The 22,921-nt window shown below is 39.5% G+C and overlaps 1 pseudogene; it reads right to left on the bottom strand.

Annotated features, from left to right (window-relative positions):
* Positions 1 to 14,284: 14,284 nt before the first annotated feature.
* On the bottom strand, positions 14,285 to 17,433 carry LOC147005174 (heat shock cognate 71 kDa protein pseudogene; annotated as a pseudogene).
* Between the last annotated feature and the right edge of the window lie 5,488 nt (positions 17,434 to 22,921).

Here is a 22,921-nt window from a genome sequence, read left to right as displayed (position 1 = left end):
CAATTCTGTGGAGCCAGTAGTGGCTCTCCGTGGTCTCTCAGATGATGGAGAGAAGGCCAAGGTCTCGTCTGGTCTTTCTGAAGAGCCCCATATATTTGAGGGCCCTGGGAACGTGGGCCCTGCTGTCCGTTTTTTTGGCCTAGTGCCATTATATCCTGTTTGTAATGGTCAGCCTTCTATGTCTTTTGTTGATCTGCACTCATTAGCCCAATGTTTTCCTTTTCTACATTTATGGCATATTTCTGGCTGTCTAGGTTTATCTAATGGAGTCCTTTTCTCATTTTCGGGGCATTGTCTTTTAAAATGTCCTCTCTGGCCACATTTATAACAAGTATCATTATTAGATCTACCCAAATGTACTAGAGCTGCCACCAGGCCTGTATTGGTTAATGGGCCCCCTAGTTCTCTGCAAAACTTTATTCAAACTTTTAAACCTTTATGTTTATAGGGTGTAATAGCTGCTCTACACTCCTTATTGCATTGCTCATACACTAGCTGTTTTACCAAAGGCATAGCTATATCAGGGTCTCCAAAAATTTTAGTGGCTGCTTCAATGAGGCATGCTGCAAAGTCTGAAAATGATTCTGTGGGACCCTGCAAGATTTTCATAAGATTGCCTGAGACTGGGCCTTTGTTCGGCAATGCCTTCCATGCTTTGGTAGCTACCTCATTTATTTGGGCATAGACTGCTTCAGGATAATTTGTTTGATCTAGAGTAAAACGTCCTAAACCTAGAAGCATGTCTGCATCCCAATGTCTCTGAGGATCTTGTCCTGTGGCTAAATTTGCTGCTGTCTGACTGTTTGTACATTTATAGGACAAGGACTTCTAATCTAAACACTGTCCAGCTGACAAAAAAGCCCAAGCAATATTATTCTATTCCCCCGGGGTGAGGCAATATCTAGCAAGCACCTCGACCTGTGTAACTACAAAAGCAGCACTCACCCCATAGGTACGGACGGAACAGCCATTTGCTTAATAGTTTTAAAATCTATTGGCTCATGATACCGTTGTCCCTGACCATCTAAGAATACAGGGAAAGTAAGTTTAGTTTCTTTCCAAACCTCTGGGCACAATGAGGTACCTTGTTTACCAGCTTTTGTCGATTCCTTTTTTCCTATATACTCAGGGTTAAGAGGTGGAGCGGTCAGCACTTTAGTCCTTTGTCACCTGACCCCCTTTTTTTCGTACCTATCCCTCTCATACCGAGCTGCCTCTTCTTTTAGGTCAGCTTCCTCATCTTTATCAAGCTCTGAGTCACTGGAGTCAGAACTTGCTGAACTTATTGTTAAGTCTTTTAATGAGGGATAATCTTTTGCTATTTCCTTTCCTTTTTCATTATTTCCTTTTCCTTTTGAATTTCCCTTTCCTCCCTTTTCCTTTTCTCTCACTTTTTTGCCCCTTTTCTTTCTTTTATTTATATGTTTCCTATCTTCCTCTGACATATTTTCTTGTTCCATAAAAATTTTTTGACCTGCCTTAACTGTTCCTATCACCCAAAAGCAGAGGCCAGAAATTACAAAAAACAAAACAAAAACACTAAGAGCTACCCACACTGGGTCTATGGGCAAGAGCAACATATCCCTCCTTTTAACCAGGGATCAATTTTGGGAGACTGACCAGTACTGCAGTTCCTCAGCTGAACAGTTCTGAATCCATGAAATCCTCCATTCCCCGCATGGGTCAGCACTTTGTTGTGCTCACCTTGTCAAGCAAGAAAAAAACACAACACAGTGAGATTCTTCTCAACAGCCTTTCTTTATTTCAGGAACACCTCCATGCTACGGGGGAATTCTGGAAACCCCAGGCGGACTGCCTATATCTACCCCAGCACTGGGGAGAGCTACGTGTCCTTCTGGGATTCATCAGATTGTTGGCACTTTGATATGTAACACCCGCTCGGGAGGGGCTGGCACCAGATTCGGGCTGGCACCTGCACAATGGCATTGTTTACAACGCCAGTGTACTGGAGGTTGGCGCCATCTTTTAGGCGTGCGGCTGCCTACAGTCTACAGTTGGCATAGACATGTTCTTTTCTCAAGTAACTCAAAAGGCACAAGAGAAAACTAGAAGGCAGTTCCATCCTCATCAAAAGTCCATAGTTTCACACTTCATAAAATTATATCCTGTCTCATAGCACTGAGGCACCCCATTTTGGTTTATTAATATTTAATGAACATGAGGTCACAAGCTTCTGTGAAGGATTTTCATATTCCAGTTGGGTGGATTTTCCTTGACCCCACCATAGTCTCCCACAAACAAGATCCATGATGCCATTGCCTATACTGGACTATGTTTACTCAGCATCATTCCTTTTTATTTCTATTGAATCCCCACCAGTTTCCTTTAAAGTTCACTTTAAATTTTAAAAGAAATAAAATATTATAATTTCTGAAACACAGATGGAGCTAGAAAATGCAATAAGCATAGTAACCCATGCTCAGAAGACAAATAAAATGTAATACTTCTCATTTCCTATACTGTAATAAAAATCAGTGTATTAAGGTCAGTGCAAATATAGGTAAAGACAAAGACAGTAGAAAGAGGCCATGTGAATCATACCATCTTTTTTCAGGTCATGAGTCAGAGGACACTCTGATATCATAGAGTCTAATTGTTACATGCTTCTCTCCAGTACAAAGAACCCTTACTATAAGTCAAAAGATTTTTTCTCCAACATGAAATCTCTAAATTCTTCTCCTTCCATTGTTATAGAATAAAACTTAACTGAAAAACTCAGGCCAACACAAGTATTGAGAGAGTTGAACTTTAAGAAGCCATCTAAAATAATGCCTTGCTAAGAAAGTATACATGCTAACAATTCTCTGAGAAAAAAAATATCTTATTTAGCATTGTTTATTTTCTTTCTCCCACTGTCTGGTGATTGTCACAGAGGCCCCAGAGGACAACATGATCCTCAATGACCACTAGTTGCTTCAATTCTTCCTCTTCTTCTTGCTCTTCCTCCTCCTATTTGTCTTCCTCCCTGTGTTCTAGAATTTGTTCAACTACCCACTCCACCCTTTGGTGCATGATTACATCAACTACCTCCTATTTCTCCCTTTGATTTTCTTTACCTTTATATAATAGTTCCTCTATGCCCTGGACCCCCAAACAATCCTCCTTACTTGGTGACAGAGAACCAGTCCCAGGAACGATTGCTCTCTTGTTGAGTGGGCCTTAAATCCAACTAAGCCTTTGGTTACCAAGGTACATGTAGCATTATTGCACCCATAGATTTACAATGCCATGGTAATCACTATTGTGGTTCATAGGCATCATAGCTGGGTAAGCATGTTGGTTGCTCTCCTCCCTTGGAAACTTGCATGCTACTGTGATATTATGAAAGCTTGTCACAAGGGGGGAAGTTCCTGGGTCACATCATTTTAAAAACCTAACACAGAATAAGTACTGTGAGAATAGCTATGCTGTTATGCAGAGGGCACTGACAAGGAGAAAGTCTTTGTGTAAATCCTTAAAATACCCAGAATATTGTAATACTGACAACTTTAGAACCCATGAAAACAGACTCTGCACATGCAGAAGTTTAGATTGTATCAAAAATTATAAAGATAATGGTTACAATGCAGAAATAAAAAAAAATTATACTTGACCAAAGATATCATAATATAAAAAAGGTATATGTTCTTATAATAATGAAAAAAATGGGAACTTCATACAGATCTACATAAATTCTTATGACTGTTACAAATACAATTTCTTCATCTAATTTAATATTTTCATGCATTACTTAAGTAAAATTTTGTACTCTTTTTTACTGCAGATCATTTTACTTCAAAATATTCTAGAAATCAATGTGTATTTGATAGGATTGTATATATAAACAATGATAAACTACCTCTTAAACCTATGCATGACCTTAAGTATTTTCATAATATACAAGATATCCTGTATGTTCCGTGTGTGTGTGTGTATTAATATTTTTTATATTGTATATTTGGACAAGTTCATCTGTTTTATCTTTGCCTTCTGATAGTGTTTTCCTTCTCTTTGACACATTCTATTTGTAAGGCTGTCCTTTGAATTCTTCCATTAGATTATTGAGATTTCAGGTTCATGTTCATTTTAGTTTGAGTCCCCCTCAATGTTTCTCTTTATTGAATTCTGCTCGCAAGTACTGCATTTTCCTTCTCACTCTACCAGCCTTTTTTTTTAAATTAGGTTTTTCTTCATTTACATTTCAAAAGTTATCCCGAAAGTCCCCCATACACTCCCCCTCCACTCCCCTACTGCCCACTCCCACTTCTTGGCCCTGTGTTCCCCTGTACTGAGGCATATACACTTTGCAAGACCAAGGGGCCTCTCTTACCAGTGTTGGCCAACTAGGTCATCTTCTGCTACATATGCAGCTAGAGACACCAGCTCTGGGTGTACTGGTTAGTTCATATTGTTGTTCCACCTAGAGGGTTGCAGACCCCTTTAGCTCCTTGGGTACTTTCTCTAGCTCCACATTTGGGGGCCCTATGTTCCATCAATAGCTGACTGTGAGCATCCACTTTTGTGTTTGCCAGGCACCAGCATAGCCTCACAAGAGACAACTATATCAGGGTCCTTTCAGCATTAAGAATTTTAAAGAACCATAAGTTACAGGTGGTAAAATAGGGAATGGCTTACTTTGTTGGAATCATTTACTATTCTAGGTGATCAACATGAATACTTTTCTGGTATTTACATAAGTTTTCAAAATATAATACAGTTTATGAGTCATTGTTTTTGTGTCAGTAATTATTCTCACAGTAATGAAACAAGAATATCTTCTAGACTGCCCATTAAAATAGTACATCTGAGGGATGGGCAACACTTAACATGAAGTTAAAGGGCTTCCTATTCCCAGGTACCTAGCTTGCAGAAACTTCTTAGCCTGTGAATGTGTTGGTCAGAAACACTCTGGTGACTTAATTTTGAGCGGTGGAGTATGGAGGACCAGAACTCTCAGCACTTACATTTGTTGTAATATAATTTTATTGGCAATAAAGAAACAAAAGTCAGGAGATAAAGCAACTTCAGCTGATGATGATTTACAGACAGGAAGAACCCTTGCCAACATCACAGTATGTTTATGCTTTGTTTTCATTTCCAAATATACTCTGTCACTAAGGTGTTGGCCTTCCTTAGGAAGCTGTATATTGAATCAAAATGTGATTTTTGTTTCAGATAAATACATGGGGACCTGTGGTGCATACCCTGGTAAACAAACTGGAGAGATCTTACATTATCATCTTAGCAGCACACCTGAAAGCTCTACAACAAAAAGAAGCAAACTCACCCAAAAGGAGTAGATCTCAGGAAAGAGTCAAACTCAGGGCTGAAATCAACTTAATAGAAACAAAGAGAACAATATAAAGAATCAAAAAATCCAAAAGCTGGTTCTTTGAAAGAATCAAGAATATACATATTCCCCTAGTGAAAATAACTAAAGGGCCCAAGAATATTATATGAATTAACAAAATCAGAAATGAAAAGTGAGACATAATAACAGAAATGAGGAAATTAAAAAAAAAAATCCTCAGCTCCTACTACAAAAGCCTTTACACAAAAAAAACTGGAAAAATCTAGATGAAATGGATGTTTTTCTAGTCAGATAACACATACCAAAGTTACATTCAGATCAGGGAAACTATCGAAATATAGCCATATCCTTTAAGGAAATACAAGCAGATATTAAAAATCTTCCAACCAATAAAAACCAAAGCCTGAGAGATTTGGTGCATAATTTTATAAGACAGTAATAATTCAATGAAGACCTGATAACCATATTTCTCAAACTATTCCATAAAATAGAAACAGAAGGAAATAGAAGCTGATAAAAAATTCAGCAAAGTTTCCAGATACAAAATTAACTCTACTTCATTCTATGTAGCTACAATCACTCTGATACGTAACCACACAAGGAGTCACCCCACCCCCCCCCAAAAAAAGAACTTCAGACAAATCTCCCTGAAAAACACTCAATAAAATTATTGCCATATCCATGCAAAAATACTCAATAATATTCTTGCAAACTAAATCCAAGTACACATCAAAACCATCATTCACCACAATCAAGTCAGCTCAGCCCAGGGATGCAAGGTTGGTTCAATATAAGAAAATCCAACAATGTAATCTACTATATAAACAAACTCAAAGAAAAAGAATCTCCAGGTCAACTCCTTAGATGCAGAAAAAACTTTGATAAAACACCATACTTCTTCATATTAATAATATTGGAGAGATCAGGAATTCAAGGCCCATACATAAAATAATAAAAGCAATTTGCTGCAAATCAATAGCCAATATAAAATTAAATAGAGAGATACTTGAAGCAATCTTAGTAAAAACTACTGTGGAAATCAGTCTGGAGCTTCTTCAGAAAAGTAGAAATAGATCTACCTTAGGACACAGCTATAACACTGTTAGGTAGATACCCAAATATGCCCCATAATACCACAGGGGCACATAATCCTCTATGTTTATAGAAGCCTTGTTTGTGATAGACAGAAGTTGGAAATAACCAGTTGTCCCACAACAGAAGAATGGATACAGAAAATGTGATTCATTTACGTAGTGGAATACTACTCAGACATTAAGATGGAGGAAAACCTGAATTTTCTAGGCAAATGGACAGAAAAAGAAAATATCATCCTGAGAGCAGTAACTCAGACCCAAAACACATGTATGGTATATAATCACTAGTAAGTGGATATTAGCAAAAAAAACAAAACAAAACAAAAAAAACCAAAACAAACAAACAAACAAAACAAACAAACAAACAAAACAAATACAGAATAACAGATAGAGCCCACAGAACTGAAAAAGATAAACAAGATGAAGGACACATGTGAGGATGCTTCAGTTCCACTTGCGAGAGAGTAGAAAGCAATCACAAGGTGGGAGGGAGGGAGGGATCTGTGAGGGAAAGTGGACAAGGTGTGGGGAAAGAGGACAATATAATCTTGTATGGGGGTGGGGGAGAACTAAAGCTCTGAGGGTTATCAGAAAGAATGAAAACAGGCAACCTTAGGAGTTATGAGATTGGGGGGACGCTCCAGAGCATACCAGAGACTTGGGAGTTGGGAGACTCTCGTGACTCAAAGGGAGGGATCTTAGATGAAATGCTTTACAGTTCGGAGAGGAACTTGTAGAGCCCACTTCCAGCAGAAATACAGGACATCAAGTGAGTTGCCATCCCACAGTCAAAACTCTGCCCTATCATTGTTCCTGTCTGAAAAAACTGCAGCAATGAAAATGGAGAGGAGCCTGAGGAAAAGAAGTTTCAGGGACAAGCCCAATGGGTGATTCACCTTGAGTGGAGGCCCCAAGGCCTGACAATGTTACTCAGCCTAAGGAGTGCTCAGGAAAAGGACCTATCATGACTGCCCTCCAAAAGCCCCAACAAGCAGCTGAAAGAGTCAGATGCAGATATTTGCACCTAACCAATGGACAGAAGCTGGTGACCCTTATAGTTGAATTAGGGAAAAACTGGAAGAAGCTGAGGAGTAGGGCGACCCTATAGGAGTATCAGCAGTCTCAATTAACCTAGACACCCGAGATCTCTCAAACAATGGACCACCATCCATGCAGCATACACCAGCTGATATGAGGCCCCTAACACATATACAGCAGAGGACTGCCTAGTCTGTGTTCATTCAGAGATGATGCACCTAACCTTATGAGACTAGAGGACCCAGGGAGTTTAGCGGACTGGTGGGGTGGGTTGTAGTGACATCCTTCTGGAGAGACGGTTGGGTGGAGTATGTATGGGATGTGGAACAGTCAGAGGGTGTCCTAGGAGTAGAATAAAATCTAGAGTATTGTGGGAAGCCATTCTGGACTCTCTGGCCAGCCCGACAGAAATCTATGCCAGGCAGTAAACAAGCCCATATTTGGTGGATGGCTCACCCTTGATCCCTGATTGGCTGAGCAAGCCTGCCTGGTGAGGTGATGTGACCTGTGGTGATTGTTTGAGGCATGGTTGTGGCTTGAGGGGAATCGCTTCTACACAGAGGCACTGGGAATTTGAAGAGAGAAGCTGCCTGAGTAAACTGCTTTAAGAAGAACTGGAGGTTGTGTTTTCCTTGCTGGTCGAGTTGGACACAACAAGTGATGCCGAATAAACCCGGGAACCGACTCCCCCACCGAAGAGGTTCAGAACTTTCTGCAGGATAATACCTTAAGTAACTCTCTTTAACTCTCAGTAAAGAGACAATAAGGCTCTCTAGCTCTGGAGACGAGAAAGTAAAAGTAAGAGGGTAGTGATTGTAAGAGGGTAATAGTGACAGTCTATAAATTACTTTCTTTTTCTAGCCATTTGGGTAATTTTTCTTACTGCCTTTTGGTTTAAGGACTGGCCAAAAAGATGGCCAATTCAGGAGTCAGAACAAATATTACAAGGCCTGGGCTATGCAAAGAGCCCAGACATAAGTGCCAGGATGCTCCCTTGGAAAGATAAGGAAGGGCATGATGGGATGTTTCAACCATATGTGCTTGAGCTGCTCATTACCTTATGGGGTAGGGATTTATTGAAGAATCTACAATTAAGACTTACTAATGAGTATTCTGATGCCTCCCAGAAGATGATGAAAGACATGGGATGGCACCCATCCTTCGGATTGGGAAAGGGTTGCAAGGAAGGAAGTCCCCTATTCTCTCAATTAAAAGAAAGCCTCGGGAAGGAATGGGTTTTTCCTAGGGGCCGCTGGGGAATGCATTCCCATAACTTGGAAAACTGAGGGGACAGTGTGGGTGCCTCAGTGGCCATTATCCTCAGAAAAATTACAAGCTGCTAAGGAACTAGTTGAAGAACATTATCTTTTGGGTCATATTCAACCTTCTGTATCTCCATGGAATAACCCAATTTTTGTTATCAGAAAGAAATCTGGCAAATGGAGGTTATTACATGATCTGCGAGCTATTAATGCACAGATGCAGGTGATGGGCTCCATTCTTATCTGCCCTGCCAGAAAAGTGGCCTCTAATAGTAATTGATATTAAAGATTGTTTCTTTTCCATTCCCTTGGATTTGAAAGATAGTGTTAGATTTGCTTTTACTTTGCCTCCTGTAATCATGAAGAGCCTGATCAAAGATTTGAGTGGGTGGTGCTGCCTCAAAGAATGGCTAATAGTCCTACCATGTGCCAGCTTTATGTAGGAAAAGCATTGGAACCAATTAGGAAAGAATATCCCAAAGTTCGCTGTGTTCATTACATGGATGACATCCTGCTTGCAGCAAAGGATGAAAAGTATTTGCAGGAAGCCTATGGAAAGATGGTGGAGAGTTTGAGGCAATGGTGTTTGTATATTGCCCCAGAGAAACTGCAACAAGATAAAATAGTGTCCTATTTAGGAGCAAGGATCGCCCCTACGGCCATTTGGCCTCAAAAGATACAGTTGTGGGTTGATTCCTTGCATACTTTAAATGATTTTCAGAAATTGTTAGGCAATATCAATTAGATTCGGCCCTATTTGAAGATCCCAAATGTTAAATTAAAACCTCTGTTTCACATTTTAGAAGGAGACTCAGAGTTAATTTCCAAAAGGGAATTAACACCTGAGGTCAGAAAGGCCCTTACCCTAGTGGAAGAAGAATTGATTAAAGTCCAGCTTCAGCGTTGTAGAAAAGGGTTACCCGTCATTTTGATAATATTACCTACTGAGATGCAACCCACAGGATTATTGTGGCAAGAAGGCCCATTGTTATGGATCCATTCCAAAATATCTGCTGGGAGGACATTATACCATTACCCTACAACAGTGGCTTCTTTAGCCTTGTTGGGAATTCAGCATTGTTTACAATTTTTTGGTATAAAACCCAGCTCTATTGTAATCCCTTATGATGGGTATCAGCAAAAGGTCCTAACAGCAAATATTGATGAGTGGGCTATTTTAGCCTGTATTAATGAGGGCACATTTCATAATCATTATCCCAATCATCTCTTAATGACCTTTTTTAAGGAACATCCAGTCATTTTCCCTCAAGTGGTGAGAAAAACACCCATTAAGGATGCAGTTAACGTGTTTACTGATGGATCAAAAACTGGATGTGGAATATATATGGTAGAGGGGAAAGATCCTGTGGTCAGGCAGTATTATCAATGTACTCCACAGATGGTGGAATTACAAATAGTTATTGAGGTCATTAAGGATTGTGATTTTCCTTTTATCTAATTTCAGATTCACAATATGTAGTTAATTTAGTTTTATCCTAGAAGTGGCTGGTCAAATAAAAGCTCGTAGTACCATCCAAGCCTTTGCCTTACAATTACAGAAGTTGCTGTGGGAAAGACGCCAACCATTATATATTGGACATGTCCGTGCCTATAGTGGGCTTCTAGGACCCTTAAGTAGGGGAAATGATATTGTGGATAATTGTACTCGTATGGAGTTCATATTTTTAGCATCCCCTATGGAGTTAGCCTCACAATTTCATTCTAAATTTCTTGTTAATGCTATAACTCTGCAGAGAAAATTTGGAATCTCTAGAGCACAAGCTCAGGATATAGTCACTACCTGTGGATGTTGCCTTGAGTTTCAACACCCACCTTCTTATGCAGTAAATCCTAGAGGATTGCTCCCTCTACAGGTGTTGCAGATGGATGTGACACATTTTTCAGAATTTGGCAAATTGAAATACATTCATGTATCCATTGACACATGTACAGGGATAGTTTATGCATCTCCCATGGCAGGGGAAAAGGCCTCCCATGTTATACAGAATTGTTTGGAGGCCTGGGCAGCTTGGGGTAAACCCCAACAACTTAAAACAGATAATGGCCCTGCATATACTGCCAAAACCCTGGTGTCTTTTTGTCAACAGATGGAAGTACAAGTTAAACACGGCCTGCCATATAATCCTCAAGGCCAAGGAATCATTGAACGAGCACATAGAACCTTAAAATAATTATTAATAAAACAAAAAGGGGGAATAGGCTATGGCCATACCCCAAAGATAAGACTCTCCTTAGCTCTTTTTACCTTAAATTTTTTACAATTGGATAAGGAAGGTAGTTCTGCTGCTGAACAACATGCTAATACCAGCACCAGTAGACTGGGGTATGCTAAATGGAAGGATGTGCTTATAGGATCATGGAATGATCCGGATCCCATGTTGGCCTGGGCAAGAGGGTCTGTTTGCATGTTTCCACAGAATCGCGCAGAGCCAGTGTGGGTTCCGGAGCAGCTAGTACGATGCTGTCAAAATGAAGAAGCTGATCTTGTTGGTGATGAGCATGGGTCTGCCCCTGATGGGTGCAGAACCCAGATGGGGGATACTGTAGGTGTTTAAATTGGACTGCAAATTTTGATGTCAAGATGAATGAGCTTCGCTTGGCGATTGTCACTGTGAATTCTACCCGAGTGGATCCTGGATTGGCATTGGGAAAGAATGGACTGGGATAGGTGCTCTCACTGTGGCCCTTGTTTTGGCATGCATGTTGTGTGTATGGTGTATGTGTTGGTTGCGGAATGCCCAGGTCTGCACTGCAGCCATGGTGGTGAAAGCTTTTGCCACAGTGGAAGCAGGGCAGTCACCTCAGATTTGACTTGCTGCCATGAAGAATGAACAATGAAGCCATCACTCCGTAGGGTTGTAAGGCTAAGCACTGCACAGAGGTTAGTCTGGAAGCTGTTTGACAATCTTTGGGAGGTATGTCTGATTGCATGAGGGTTGAGTGTCCTAGTGTCCTTCCCCCAGGAAAAACTGCACAGGAGCAGGTCAGGGTTGCTCTGGGTAAAAACCTGTGAGCCTAAGAGTCAATCCTGTACATGGCCCCTATTTCTGCACACTGGGGATCAGACCACTATCTTCACCCAGGGAGCTTGCTTCAAAATAATATAAAAGGGGGAATTGTGGGAAGCCATTCTGGACTCCCTGGCCAGCCAGACAGAAATCTATGCCAGGCAGTAAACAAGCCCATATTTGGTGGATGCCTCGCCCTTAATCCCTGATTGGCTGAGCAAGCCTGCCTGGTGAGGTGATGTGACCTGTGGTGATTGTTTGAGGCGTGGTTGTATCTTGAGGGGATATGCTTGTACCCCGAGGCATGGGGAATTTGAAGAGAGAAGCTGCCTGAGTAAACTGCTTTAAGAAGAACTGGTGGTTGCGTTTTCCTTGCTGGTTGAGCTGGAAGCAACAAAGTATTAAATAAATAAATAAATAAATAAATAAATAAATAAATAAATAAATATAAAAAAAAGAAAAAGGAGATGAGTTGTTTATTCTGATTGTTCTTTTTTTTTTGTTTTTTTTTTTTGTTGTTGTTGTTGTTGTTTGAGACAGGGTTTATCTGTATAGCCTTGGCTGTCCTGGAACTCACTTTGTAGACCAGGCTGGCCTCGAACTCAGAAATCCGCCTGCCTCTGCCTCCCGAGTGCTGGGATTAAAGGCATGCGCCACCACGCCCTGCTCTGATTGTTCTTATAGGACAATTTATGTGTTAATCTCATGTTATTTGACATGTTATCTTAAAATGAAGTGGTATGTGGGAAGTTCCAACATTTTAAAAGCTGAATTTTCTTGTGATTATAACAGAGTACTTAGTAAGAATAATGAGAAAGAGCATTAAGCTCACTATTGAGTACTTGTTTCTCTATTGCTAGTCACATAATATCTGTCACTCTGTCTCAGTCTCTGTCTCTCTTTCTCTCCCTTTCTATTTCTCTCTTTTTCTCTCTCCTTCTCTCTCTGTGTCCTTGTCTTTCTCTTTCACTCTATCTTTCTGTCTCTGTCTCTCTCTGCCTCTGTCTCTGTCTCTGTCTCTGTCTCTGTCTCTCTCTCTCTGTCTCTCTCTCTTTCTCTGTCTCTCAGGGTACCAAGCTAATAACATTTCTAATTTCTGAAATAAATGACTCTACTGCTTATATTATCTTGGTTTCATTTTTAAGTTTTAAACTGTAATAATGAAACTGTCTTTTAAGTTTGAACTTATAAGTTTCTACACATCTGGTCTCATGCATTATTCTCACATATATCAAAGTTGATTAGCAACGTCATTTGTGTTAGTTCTGAGAGTAAACCCAGAGCATTGCATTTACAGTGGACTTAATGTTTTCGATTATTAGTGATCTCCTTTTCTTTTTGAAATTTGGGGCACTGTGTTTTTAATTGTGCAGGGTGAGCTTCTATAATCTGGGTCAGTGATTCTCAATTTTCCTAATGCTGTGATCATTTCTTATACTTCCTCATGTTTTGGTGACCCCAAAACACAAGTTTCTTTTCTTTTAATACTTCATAGGTGTTTGAAATCATAATGTAAATATCTAATATGTGGGATATCTGATACATGACCCCAGGGATCATTACCTACAGGTTGACAATCACTGGTCTAGGTGGTCTTGGAATTAACAATGTCTTCTGAGTGGACAAGACTGTAGCTTTGTGCCATTGAACCATGCCTTGCTAATTATTTCAAAGAATCCAAACACACACAAACATACACATACACAAACATACACCTACAAAATACACACAACACACACACCCACACACACACAAACAAAAAACCAGGTGTCTGTTTTATTATTTTTACTTAAATACTGGGAGAATCAACATGCAAAAGACATTGCTGACAAAACCAAAACCTAAGCAAAGGATACCAAACCAAACCAAACAAAACAAAACTGAACCAAAAACTTTAAAAATGCCATTGAGCTAGTTTTGTGTTGTCAAACTACTTCTGGGGATGGAGCCTCCACTGAAGTGTGGCTAATACACACAGTGAGACTTTTTTGGAGGGAATACCAATTATGTATTAATTGAAATACCTTCCTAGTAGTGATGGAAACCCATGCACTCTGCCTGTCTCCCAGTAGGAGCCAACTGGACTTGAACCTGTGTAGACACTGCAGGTGTTGTCTTGAGTTCATGTGTGTGTCAGCCTTGATGCATACAGAGACCCTGTTTCTTGGAATCATCAATCTCTTCTGGATTTTTCAATCTTTCTGCATGGGTATAATGGGGGGTTGGGGGGGCTTCGATGAAGATATGCCACTTAGGACTAAGTGCTCCAAAGTCTTTCATTATTTTTACATTTTCCTGTTGTAGGTCTATATTCTAGTTCAAATCTACTGTAAGAGGAAGTCGTTTTAATGAGGACTGAGTGAGGTACATATATATTGGTATAACAGTATATCATTTTATGATTTTTTTCTAGTTATAAACACACACACACAACTCCTACTCAGTGATTTCTTTGTAATAATTTAAATAGTTTTACTATATATTCCCTATTACAACTGTCATGTAACATTATCCTATGGAATAATGTTGTACCCTAGTATTTGGATTGACTTAATCCACTTCTTCAATGGTTGGTCCTTATGAAGCACAACCAGATAGAGGAATGCCTTCACCTGAGAAGCCACCAGGTATTCCCCCAAGCATACCATGAGCACTCTGGTACAGCTTGATAATGATAAGATTGTAGGCTTTCTCCAGTTCTTTCTGCTGATGCTCAAATTCTTCCTTTTCTGCAGTCTGGTTCTTATCTAGCCAGCTGATGATTTCATTACACTTGCCAAGAATCTTCTGTGTGTCCTCATCATTGACCTTTCCTTGAAGTTTCTCATCTTCAACAGTTGAATGCATAAGACTCTAGTGAATTCTTGGAGGAAACCTCATCTCTCTGCTTCTCATCCTCAGATTTGTACTTCTCAGCTTCTTGGTCTATGCACTCAATATCCTCCTTGCTCAAGAGGCTCTTGTCTTTAGTGATTGTGATCTTGATCTCCTTTCCTGTGCTTTTATTTCCAACACAAACATTGAGGATGCCATTAGCATCGATGTCAAAAGTAACTTCCAACTGAGGAACCCCTCAGGGTGCTGAAGGTATGTCTGTGTGCCTCAACTTTCCAAGCAGGTTGTTGTCCTTGGTCATGAAGTCCTGTCCTTTCAACGTTTCGCCAGCAAAACACAAGCAGACAACCGGATCCTCCTCACATCTCCTTCTTTTCTATTATTTAAGAGCAATAGGCCACCCATATAATGAGAGTGGAGATAGAGGTCAAATTCCCAGTGTGCAAAAATAGGGGCTTTACACAAAACCTCCTCCCAGGCTCATCACCCAGAGGGGTCTTGTTCCGCTCCCATGTCGTTTTTCCTGGGGGAAGGACACTTGGACACTCAACCTTCATATGAGATGACATGACTCCCTAGATTAGGCTCATTTTATGCTGCAGAGCCTTTCTACTGCAGTGCTTAGCCGTGCAACTTTCCTGGGCTGCTGAAGCACACTCACTCTATCCCGTGCAATGAGACTAGCCTCGTGGGGTGCAAGAGCTGAGCGGCCAGTGACCTACTGCTTAAGCATAGATAACCATATACCAGGGGAGGCACCGTGTTCTAGTGCTGCAAGTGCTTGGGTTATTGCCATCTTGTCCCTTTTTGTTTGGACTTTAAGTTTACAGACCATCCAGAGCAAAAGCAACGCTCCACCTCATAGGATCACCACAAACAAGCCTACACCCAACCACTCCTCAAAGTAGGAAAATGCAGAGGAAATCCAGGTGGAGAAACCCTTTGTCAGCGAAAGGTCAAGACACATAGAATTCACTTGTAGAATAGCAACTCTCAATTCTCGAAGCATTTGTTCAAATTCCATGGTCCAATTCTGTAACATATAGCGAGACAAAGTTTTTGATAAATTTGCTGCTCTTGTAAGATTTTCAAACTGAACAGAAGTAACACAAAGACCAGGCATAGTGTATTCAAAACCCAATTGAGCCAACTGCCAAAGAATATCTACCTGCTCTTGGACTAAGTCGATGCACTGATTTATCAGCATCAACCCTCCTTGTATTTGTGAGTTGGGTGTGGCTTGTTTATCTAAAGCCGTTGTGACCGTCATAGAAAGCTCATTAATAGTTTGTGTTATTTGAATACTAGTAGATAGAGTGAGTGCCAAGGCCATGACAGAGGCTGCAACCGCCACTGTGGCCACCAATCCAACTATAATAGCAGAAATACCAAAATCTCTTTTCTCTCAAACCAAACTCAACTATTAGGGGCATCTACAGGAACAGGGACAAATCTAGGCATGTGGGTAACCAAAGCAAAAGGATATTTATTGGCATCCCAGCATAGGGCATAAAAACATTTTTCTTGTGAGCAATCTATCTCTACCTGATTCTGATTCAAGCTTGTTTTACTTACCACCCATAAAAACGGGGGCCATACACATACCGGGGTGGCAGTAAAATTTACCTCATTTTGTTTTTTATATTTAACATTGGATGTAGTCCATTTAAAATTTGAACCCTGTTTTTCATTCTGGCACGGGGTACTTCTCTAATCAAAGGTCATTTCTCCTTTTTCACTAGAACCTCCTCCAATCATTGCCATGGGGGCGAGATCAGTACAGCTTCCATTAACCCCACAAAGCAACCACTGATCAAAAGGGTTAGTATTAGTTCGGAGGGGGTCCATATTACTAAAATCATATCCAGTGTACTGGTTATTTTTGTGTCAACTTGACACAGCTGGAGTTATCACAGAGAAAGGAGCTTCATTTGAGAAAATGCCTCCATGAGATCCAACTGTAAGGCATTTTCTCAATTAGTGATCAAGGGGGAAAGGCCCCTTGTGGGTGGGACCATCCCTGGGCTGGTAGTCTTGAGTTCTATAAGAGAGTAGGCTGAGCAAGCCAGGGGAGGCAAGCCAGTAAAGAACATCCCTCCATGGCCTCTGCATCAGCTCCTGCTCCCTGACCTGTTTGAGTTCCAGTCCTGACTTCCTTTGGTGATGAACAGCAGCATGGAAGTGTAAGCCGAATAAACCCTTTCCTCCCCAACTTGCTTCTTGGTCATAATGTTTGTGCAGGAATAGAAACCCTGACTAAAACATCCAGCAAAAGTATCATTATATTCTCTACTAATATATGGGGAAAAGGAAAAATATTTCTCTACTGCCCAAGTATATTTTTTAGCTTGGCAGCCTGTCCAAGGTAGCGTTACATCTTCCATGGACCCTTCCTTGCCAAAGGGTGCCATTCTAGGTTGTGAAGGTGGCTTATTTCCAGAACTTCCACCTTTTCGGCTGGGCCACCATCCTCTTATAACTATGGCATCAGCCTTCATGTCAAAAGCTGCTCTGCCAAAAGAGGCTCTTTTTAACCAGGCTGCTGATTGATTATACAAGGATATGCATTGACTCTTATCTTGCAATGAAGAAATTAGTACAAAGCACAGGCTTCCCTGTATGAAGAAAGTTCTATTTTCTTGCAAGGCCTGAATCTGTTCATCTAAAGGCAAATAGGCAAGTCCTAGTTCTTTATCTGTAGTAAAAAAGCATGGTAATATTTGTGCATTATGCATTACTGGCATAGGAAGAGGGAAAGTTGACATAATTCCCCATCTAAACTCACCATATATACTAGGAACCAAAATCTCCAGCATGAGGAGTATGATCCATCGATGTCTTGAGATCTTGTTCTTGTGACTCATCGTTCGAGAGCTGGATTCTTCTAGTGAGGCGCTCCGGAATCCAAAAGGGATTATCTTCCTCCTTGGAAAAACACATATAGCTCACCTGGATCTTATTAGAATAGGATCCGGGCCTCTCCATTTTCCTGTCAAGACATCTTTCCACTTTACCATTTCCTTGGGCCTATCAGGTTCTGAACAGTGACGTTCAGCAGTAGTATGGCCTTGAGCATCAAGATTTAAAAAATTAAGAGTGAAGAGTGCCATAGAAACAGCTACTCTTGGTACTGAGGGTAGAGCCTCCTCGACTCCCCCCTTTTGTTTTATTAAATAGGACTTGAGAGTGCGATGGGCACGTTCTACAATGCCTTGTCCTTGAGGATTATATGGAAGACCAGTCATATGAGTCACATTCATCTGATGACAGAACTGTTGATATTTTTGAGAAGTATAGGCTGGTCCATTGTCTGCCTTAAGAAGTTTAGGTTTTCCCAAGCTTCATAGGTTGAAGCATCCCTGCATGTATGAATACATCCTACTTATGATGATGGATGCTTTTTCTTGTGTTTTTATGCCAAAATAAAATATTCAGTCGGTGAATATTTTGGGGGATTTTTGTATCAATGCTCACAAAAGAAATGGGTTTGAATTTTCTTTCATTTTTTTGTTGTTGAGTCTTTGTGTAGTTTGGGTATTGTGATGATTGTGACCTTATGAAATGAATTGGGTAAAATTTCTTAGCACTGCTTTCTTTGTCTTCCAATATTTTGGGTATACTTAATATTAATTTTCATTGTATTTTAGGAAACCTTATCTTCTTTCTTATTTATTCCTTGACCAAGTAGTCTTTCAATAGAGAATTGTTCATTTTCTGTGAGTTTAGAATATGACAACATTTTTTGTATATGTTGAGACTTGCTTTGTGACTGAGTATATTGTTTAATTTTGAAAAAATTCTCTGAGGTACTGCAAAAATTGTATATTCTTTTGTGTTAGTGTGAAATCTGTAGGTATCTTATATAGCTGTATTATGTATGTATATATATATATATATATATATATATATATATGTTTTACATAATATATGTTTTATATAATATATTAGACATAGACATCTATAAATGTAATATAATATAAATATAATAATATATAATATATTATAATACAACATATAACATATGATGTATGTTTATGATATATTATATATTTAATATATATTATATATAATATATAATATCACATATAATATATCAATCATAAATAATAAATCACAAATCATAAACCATATATTATATAATATATTTTATTGTATGATATATTATATATGATTATTATATATATTATATATTGTAAATGTTATAAATATAAAAATAAATAGGAATACTTTATATGTTTAGAAAAGCCTTAATTTTGTGTGCACATATAATTCTTTACAGAAAAGGTTAATAAAATTGTGGCTATGAATTTTAAAGTCTGGAAATTTTCAAATAGAAAAGCTAAGAAATGCTCCTCACTTAGGTAATGTGCCAAAAACTGTCATTTTCTTCTCATTAATATTGCCAAGGCATCTGTTGTCACAAAAGCACATATGAACGCACGTACCTCAATCATACCCTGTATATGGATGCACAAATCTAGTTAGAAAATATTTTGGAATTTTTTATTGGATATTTTAGATATATTTCAAATATTATCCTCTGCCCTGGTTTCCCCTCCAAAAGCCCCTATTCCATCCCCTTTCCCTCTTCTTCCATGAGGGTACTCTACCATCCACCCACCCACTCCCACATCACCACCTAGTATTCACCTACACTGGGGAATGCAGCCTTCACAGAAAAAGAGCCTCTCCTCCCATTGATGCCAGATAAGAATATCCTCTTCTACATATGCAGCTGTAGTCATGGGTCTCTCTATGGGTACTCTTTAGTTTGTGGTTTAGTCCCTGGGAAATCTGGGGTATCTGGTTGGTTGATATTGTATTTCTTCTTATGGGGTTGCAAATACCTTCAGCTCCTTCAGTCCTTTCCCTAACTACTTCATTGGGGGGTCCCTGTGCTCAGTCCAATGTTTGTCTACAAGCATCCACATGTGTATTTGGTATGTATACACCGATAAGTGGATATTAGCCAGAAAGCTTAGAATACTCATGATATTCATCACAAAACATATGATGCTCAAGAATAAGGAAGACCAAAGAGTGGATGCTGCAGTCATTCTTAGACAAATGGAACAAAATACTGACAGGAGGTACAGTGTAGGAGGGACTTGGGAGGAAGAAAGGAGAGAGAGGGGGAAAAGAGGGGAAAAATCTAGTTTGGGAGGAGATGGGGGAGATGTACATAAGACCAGGAGTTTGAGCAGAGTTGTGTAGCAATGGGGAATGGGGAACTGGAGGTAGCAACCAGATAGTCTCCAATACCAAGAAAGAAAGTGGCTCTTAGGACCCAAAAAGGATGAAATTAACTGAAATGCCCAACAAAGGGCAGAGAGAACCTGTAGAAACCATATTGAGAAGTTATGCAACATGCCTGTTTGAGGGAAGATGTGACCCACTCATCTCCAAATTTTTAACAAAATATTGCTCCTGTGTAAAGGAAATAAAGGAACAAAGGGTTGAGCAGAGACTGAAGGACAGGCCATCCAGAGGTTGCCCCACCTGGGTATCCATCCCATGTACAGACATAATGCCAGACAATATATTTGTAACCAAGATGTGCTTGCTGACAAGAGCCTAATACAACTGTGTCTGAGAGGCTCTGCCAAATACTGACAAATATAGATGTATAAGTTTTTTTAAACTAAAATTTGCTCTGTCTTCTTGAACATTGACATACTGACCATCCGAGATTATAAAGAAACCTACCCTATAGTGTTGCCACCCACAGAAAGTGGGATGAAATCTCTCCTGGTTCCATTGTGGAAGGTAATTTTTTTAGCAGTTGGAGTAATGTTACTTCTACCATTTGGAGTATTGTCTGTAGAAGTTGGAGTGATGTTATCTGAAGCATATTCGGTATTGCCTCCTGCCTCAGTTGGAGCAGTGTCATCTTTGGTAGTTGAGATAGTCTGATCTGACCAACCCATTTGTGGAAGTATCAGGCTGGATGCTGCTAGGAGGAGTGATGGCATTGGTATCTCTACATTTGCTAACAGAAACAGCAGAAGCAGTTGTGATGGCAAACATAGTTGTTGTAGCTAAAGTGGATTCAACATTGGGAGTGGGTGGCTTGCAGTGCTGCTTCCTTGGGTGCTTAGAAGAAGAGGATTCAAAAGAGAAAAGGAGAACTGTTGGGTTTCTACGAAATGAGCCTCAAAGTGAAGGACAATGTTTTGTGTTTCCAAGAGAACAGGAAGCAGGTAGTAGTTAGTGTTCTGAGTTCCCAGACCCTTTCATGTCACTTGCTTCCCCATAGCTTCTAGATCTTCATGAGGTGTTGATTTAGATAGTTTAATGTTCTCTTCAGAAGTGAGAATAATCTTTAGAGAGAGAATAGAAACAGAACAAAACAAAAGTCAATTCTATTGCAAGATGTGTCCCATCTCATTTTGATTTTCTTGGAATATGTTTCTTCTTATAATTGAAGGTTCATATGGAAGTTTGGGTATAAGCACTATAGTGCCTTGGTAACTGGGAACGTGTGTTACTAGAACAGAGGTGCATGCCAATAAATGTCTGTATTCAAGTGCTCTATCCAAAATGATGTATAATTTTCTTTTACCTTTTATAGATTCTTCAACACATTAAACAGTCTTTGGCTTGTGGATAATTCTCACACTAATTTGAATGCTGTGTAATATAGCTGATGTGAATTATTGAAGGTATTATGGTAACATAGAATATGCTCTGTACACATGCAACATATTTTTAAGTCTTTTTCAGCAAATTTTGTCGAATCCATGCATGTAGAATACTTGTTGTGTTATAATGATGACTCCTACACAATAATTTTAGGAACATGTTGTGTGGAGGCATACTTTTAATATATAACACCATGTTTTGTAATTCATAATTATTTGATGGATGACACTCAAGGGGACATTTTAATTATAGAACTTGGAGGTTGTACTATTATTGTCTTTTCATCTGTTTTCATGATAGTAAGTTGCAGTCATATTTCCACTAAAGAACTCTATGTCTTGTGGAATAAGGTTAGGTTTCTGGAAAGATAAAATTTATGCAAATAGGACATTAATAAATAAGGTAGTCACAATGAGGAAAACAGTAGATGCTTTAGGATGCTGCTCATCTTTTTATTTTCATTTTGTATAATGCTTACTAAAGGGTGTTTCTTAAACCTTTGAAGCATATCACTCAAAATTCCATAGTGCTTTTGTTTATGCTGTCTTGACTGCCAAAAGGAATTCATTATTTTCCAGTATCATCAAAAAGTATCAGTGGAATTTGGAGCTTTAGTGGTAGTTATGCAGTTATTGGCCCTCGTATTGTATTTGCTTTTTCTGTGGGAGGAGTTTGGGTGGGAGGATTTCTTTGAGGGCTAGGATCTGAAGATTCTTTTGGAAGAGATAAAGGAAGTAGAATATCAGAAGCTGGAAGTTGTATTATTATTTGAATGCCAGGAAGAATAATGTTATAAGAACTTGGCTCCAGAGTTCCTGAACTAGTGGTTAAACAGATTGGTTCACCAAGTTGTACATGATTGGGATTGGGCTGAGGATGAAGATGATCATGATGATGGTGAGTTGAAGAAGCTTGTCTTCTTCTATGATCATGTTGTCCTCTGGGTGCTCTGTGACACTCACCAAACTGTGGATGGAATGAAATAAACAATTTTAAATTAGATATTTCAGAGAGAATTGTTAGCATATCCACTTTCTGAGCAAGGAGTAATTGTGGATGGCTTAAAGAGACCTGCTCTTCTAAGACATGGGCTGGCCTGGGGTTATCAGCCATGGGCTTTTAAAAAAAATCTCTAACACTAGAAGTAGACAAAGTTAAAGATTTGATGTTGCAGACAAAAGTACTTTGACATAAAATAAAGGTTCTTGTACTGGAGAGAAGCATATGGAAGTTAGGATACATAAGATCAGAATGGCCTCTGGCTTATTATATTCAAAAACCAGGTTGGCTTCTCAATGCCTCTATCTGCTGTCTTGGCCTTTGCACATACTTATTCTGAATTTGATACACTCAATGACATTACAGTCCAGTTAGTGAGAGAGAATGCATAGTATATGTCTTTTTTTTTTGTAATTCCTCATATTTTTTTATTACTTATTTTCCTCAATTACATTTCCAATGCTCTCCAAAATGTCCCCCATACCCCTCCCACTTCCCTACCCACCCATTCCCATTTTTGGCCCTGGTGTTCCCCTGTACTGGGGCATATAAAGTTTGTGTGTCCAATGGGCCTCTCTTTCCAGTGATGGCTGACTAGGCCATCTTTTGATACATATGAAGCTATAGTCAAGAGCTCTGGAGTACTGGTCAGTTCAGAATGTTGTTCCACCTATAGTGTTGCAGATCCCTTTAGCTCCTTGGATACTTTCT

Source organism: Mus caroli, unplaced genomic scaffold, assembly GCF_978045245.1.
Source record: "Mus caroli unplaced genomic scaffold, Mus_caroli_1 scaffold_4, whole genome shotgun sequence".
Taxonomy (NCBI): domain Eukaryota; kingdom Metazoa; phylum Chordata; class Mammalia; order Rodentia; family Muridae; genus Mus; species Mus caroli.
Note: the sequence above shows the minus strand (reverse complement) of the source record. Positions and strands in the feature narration are given on the sequence as shown.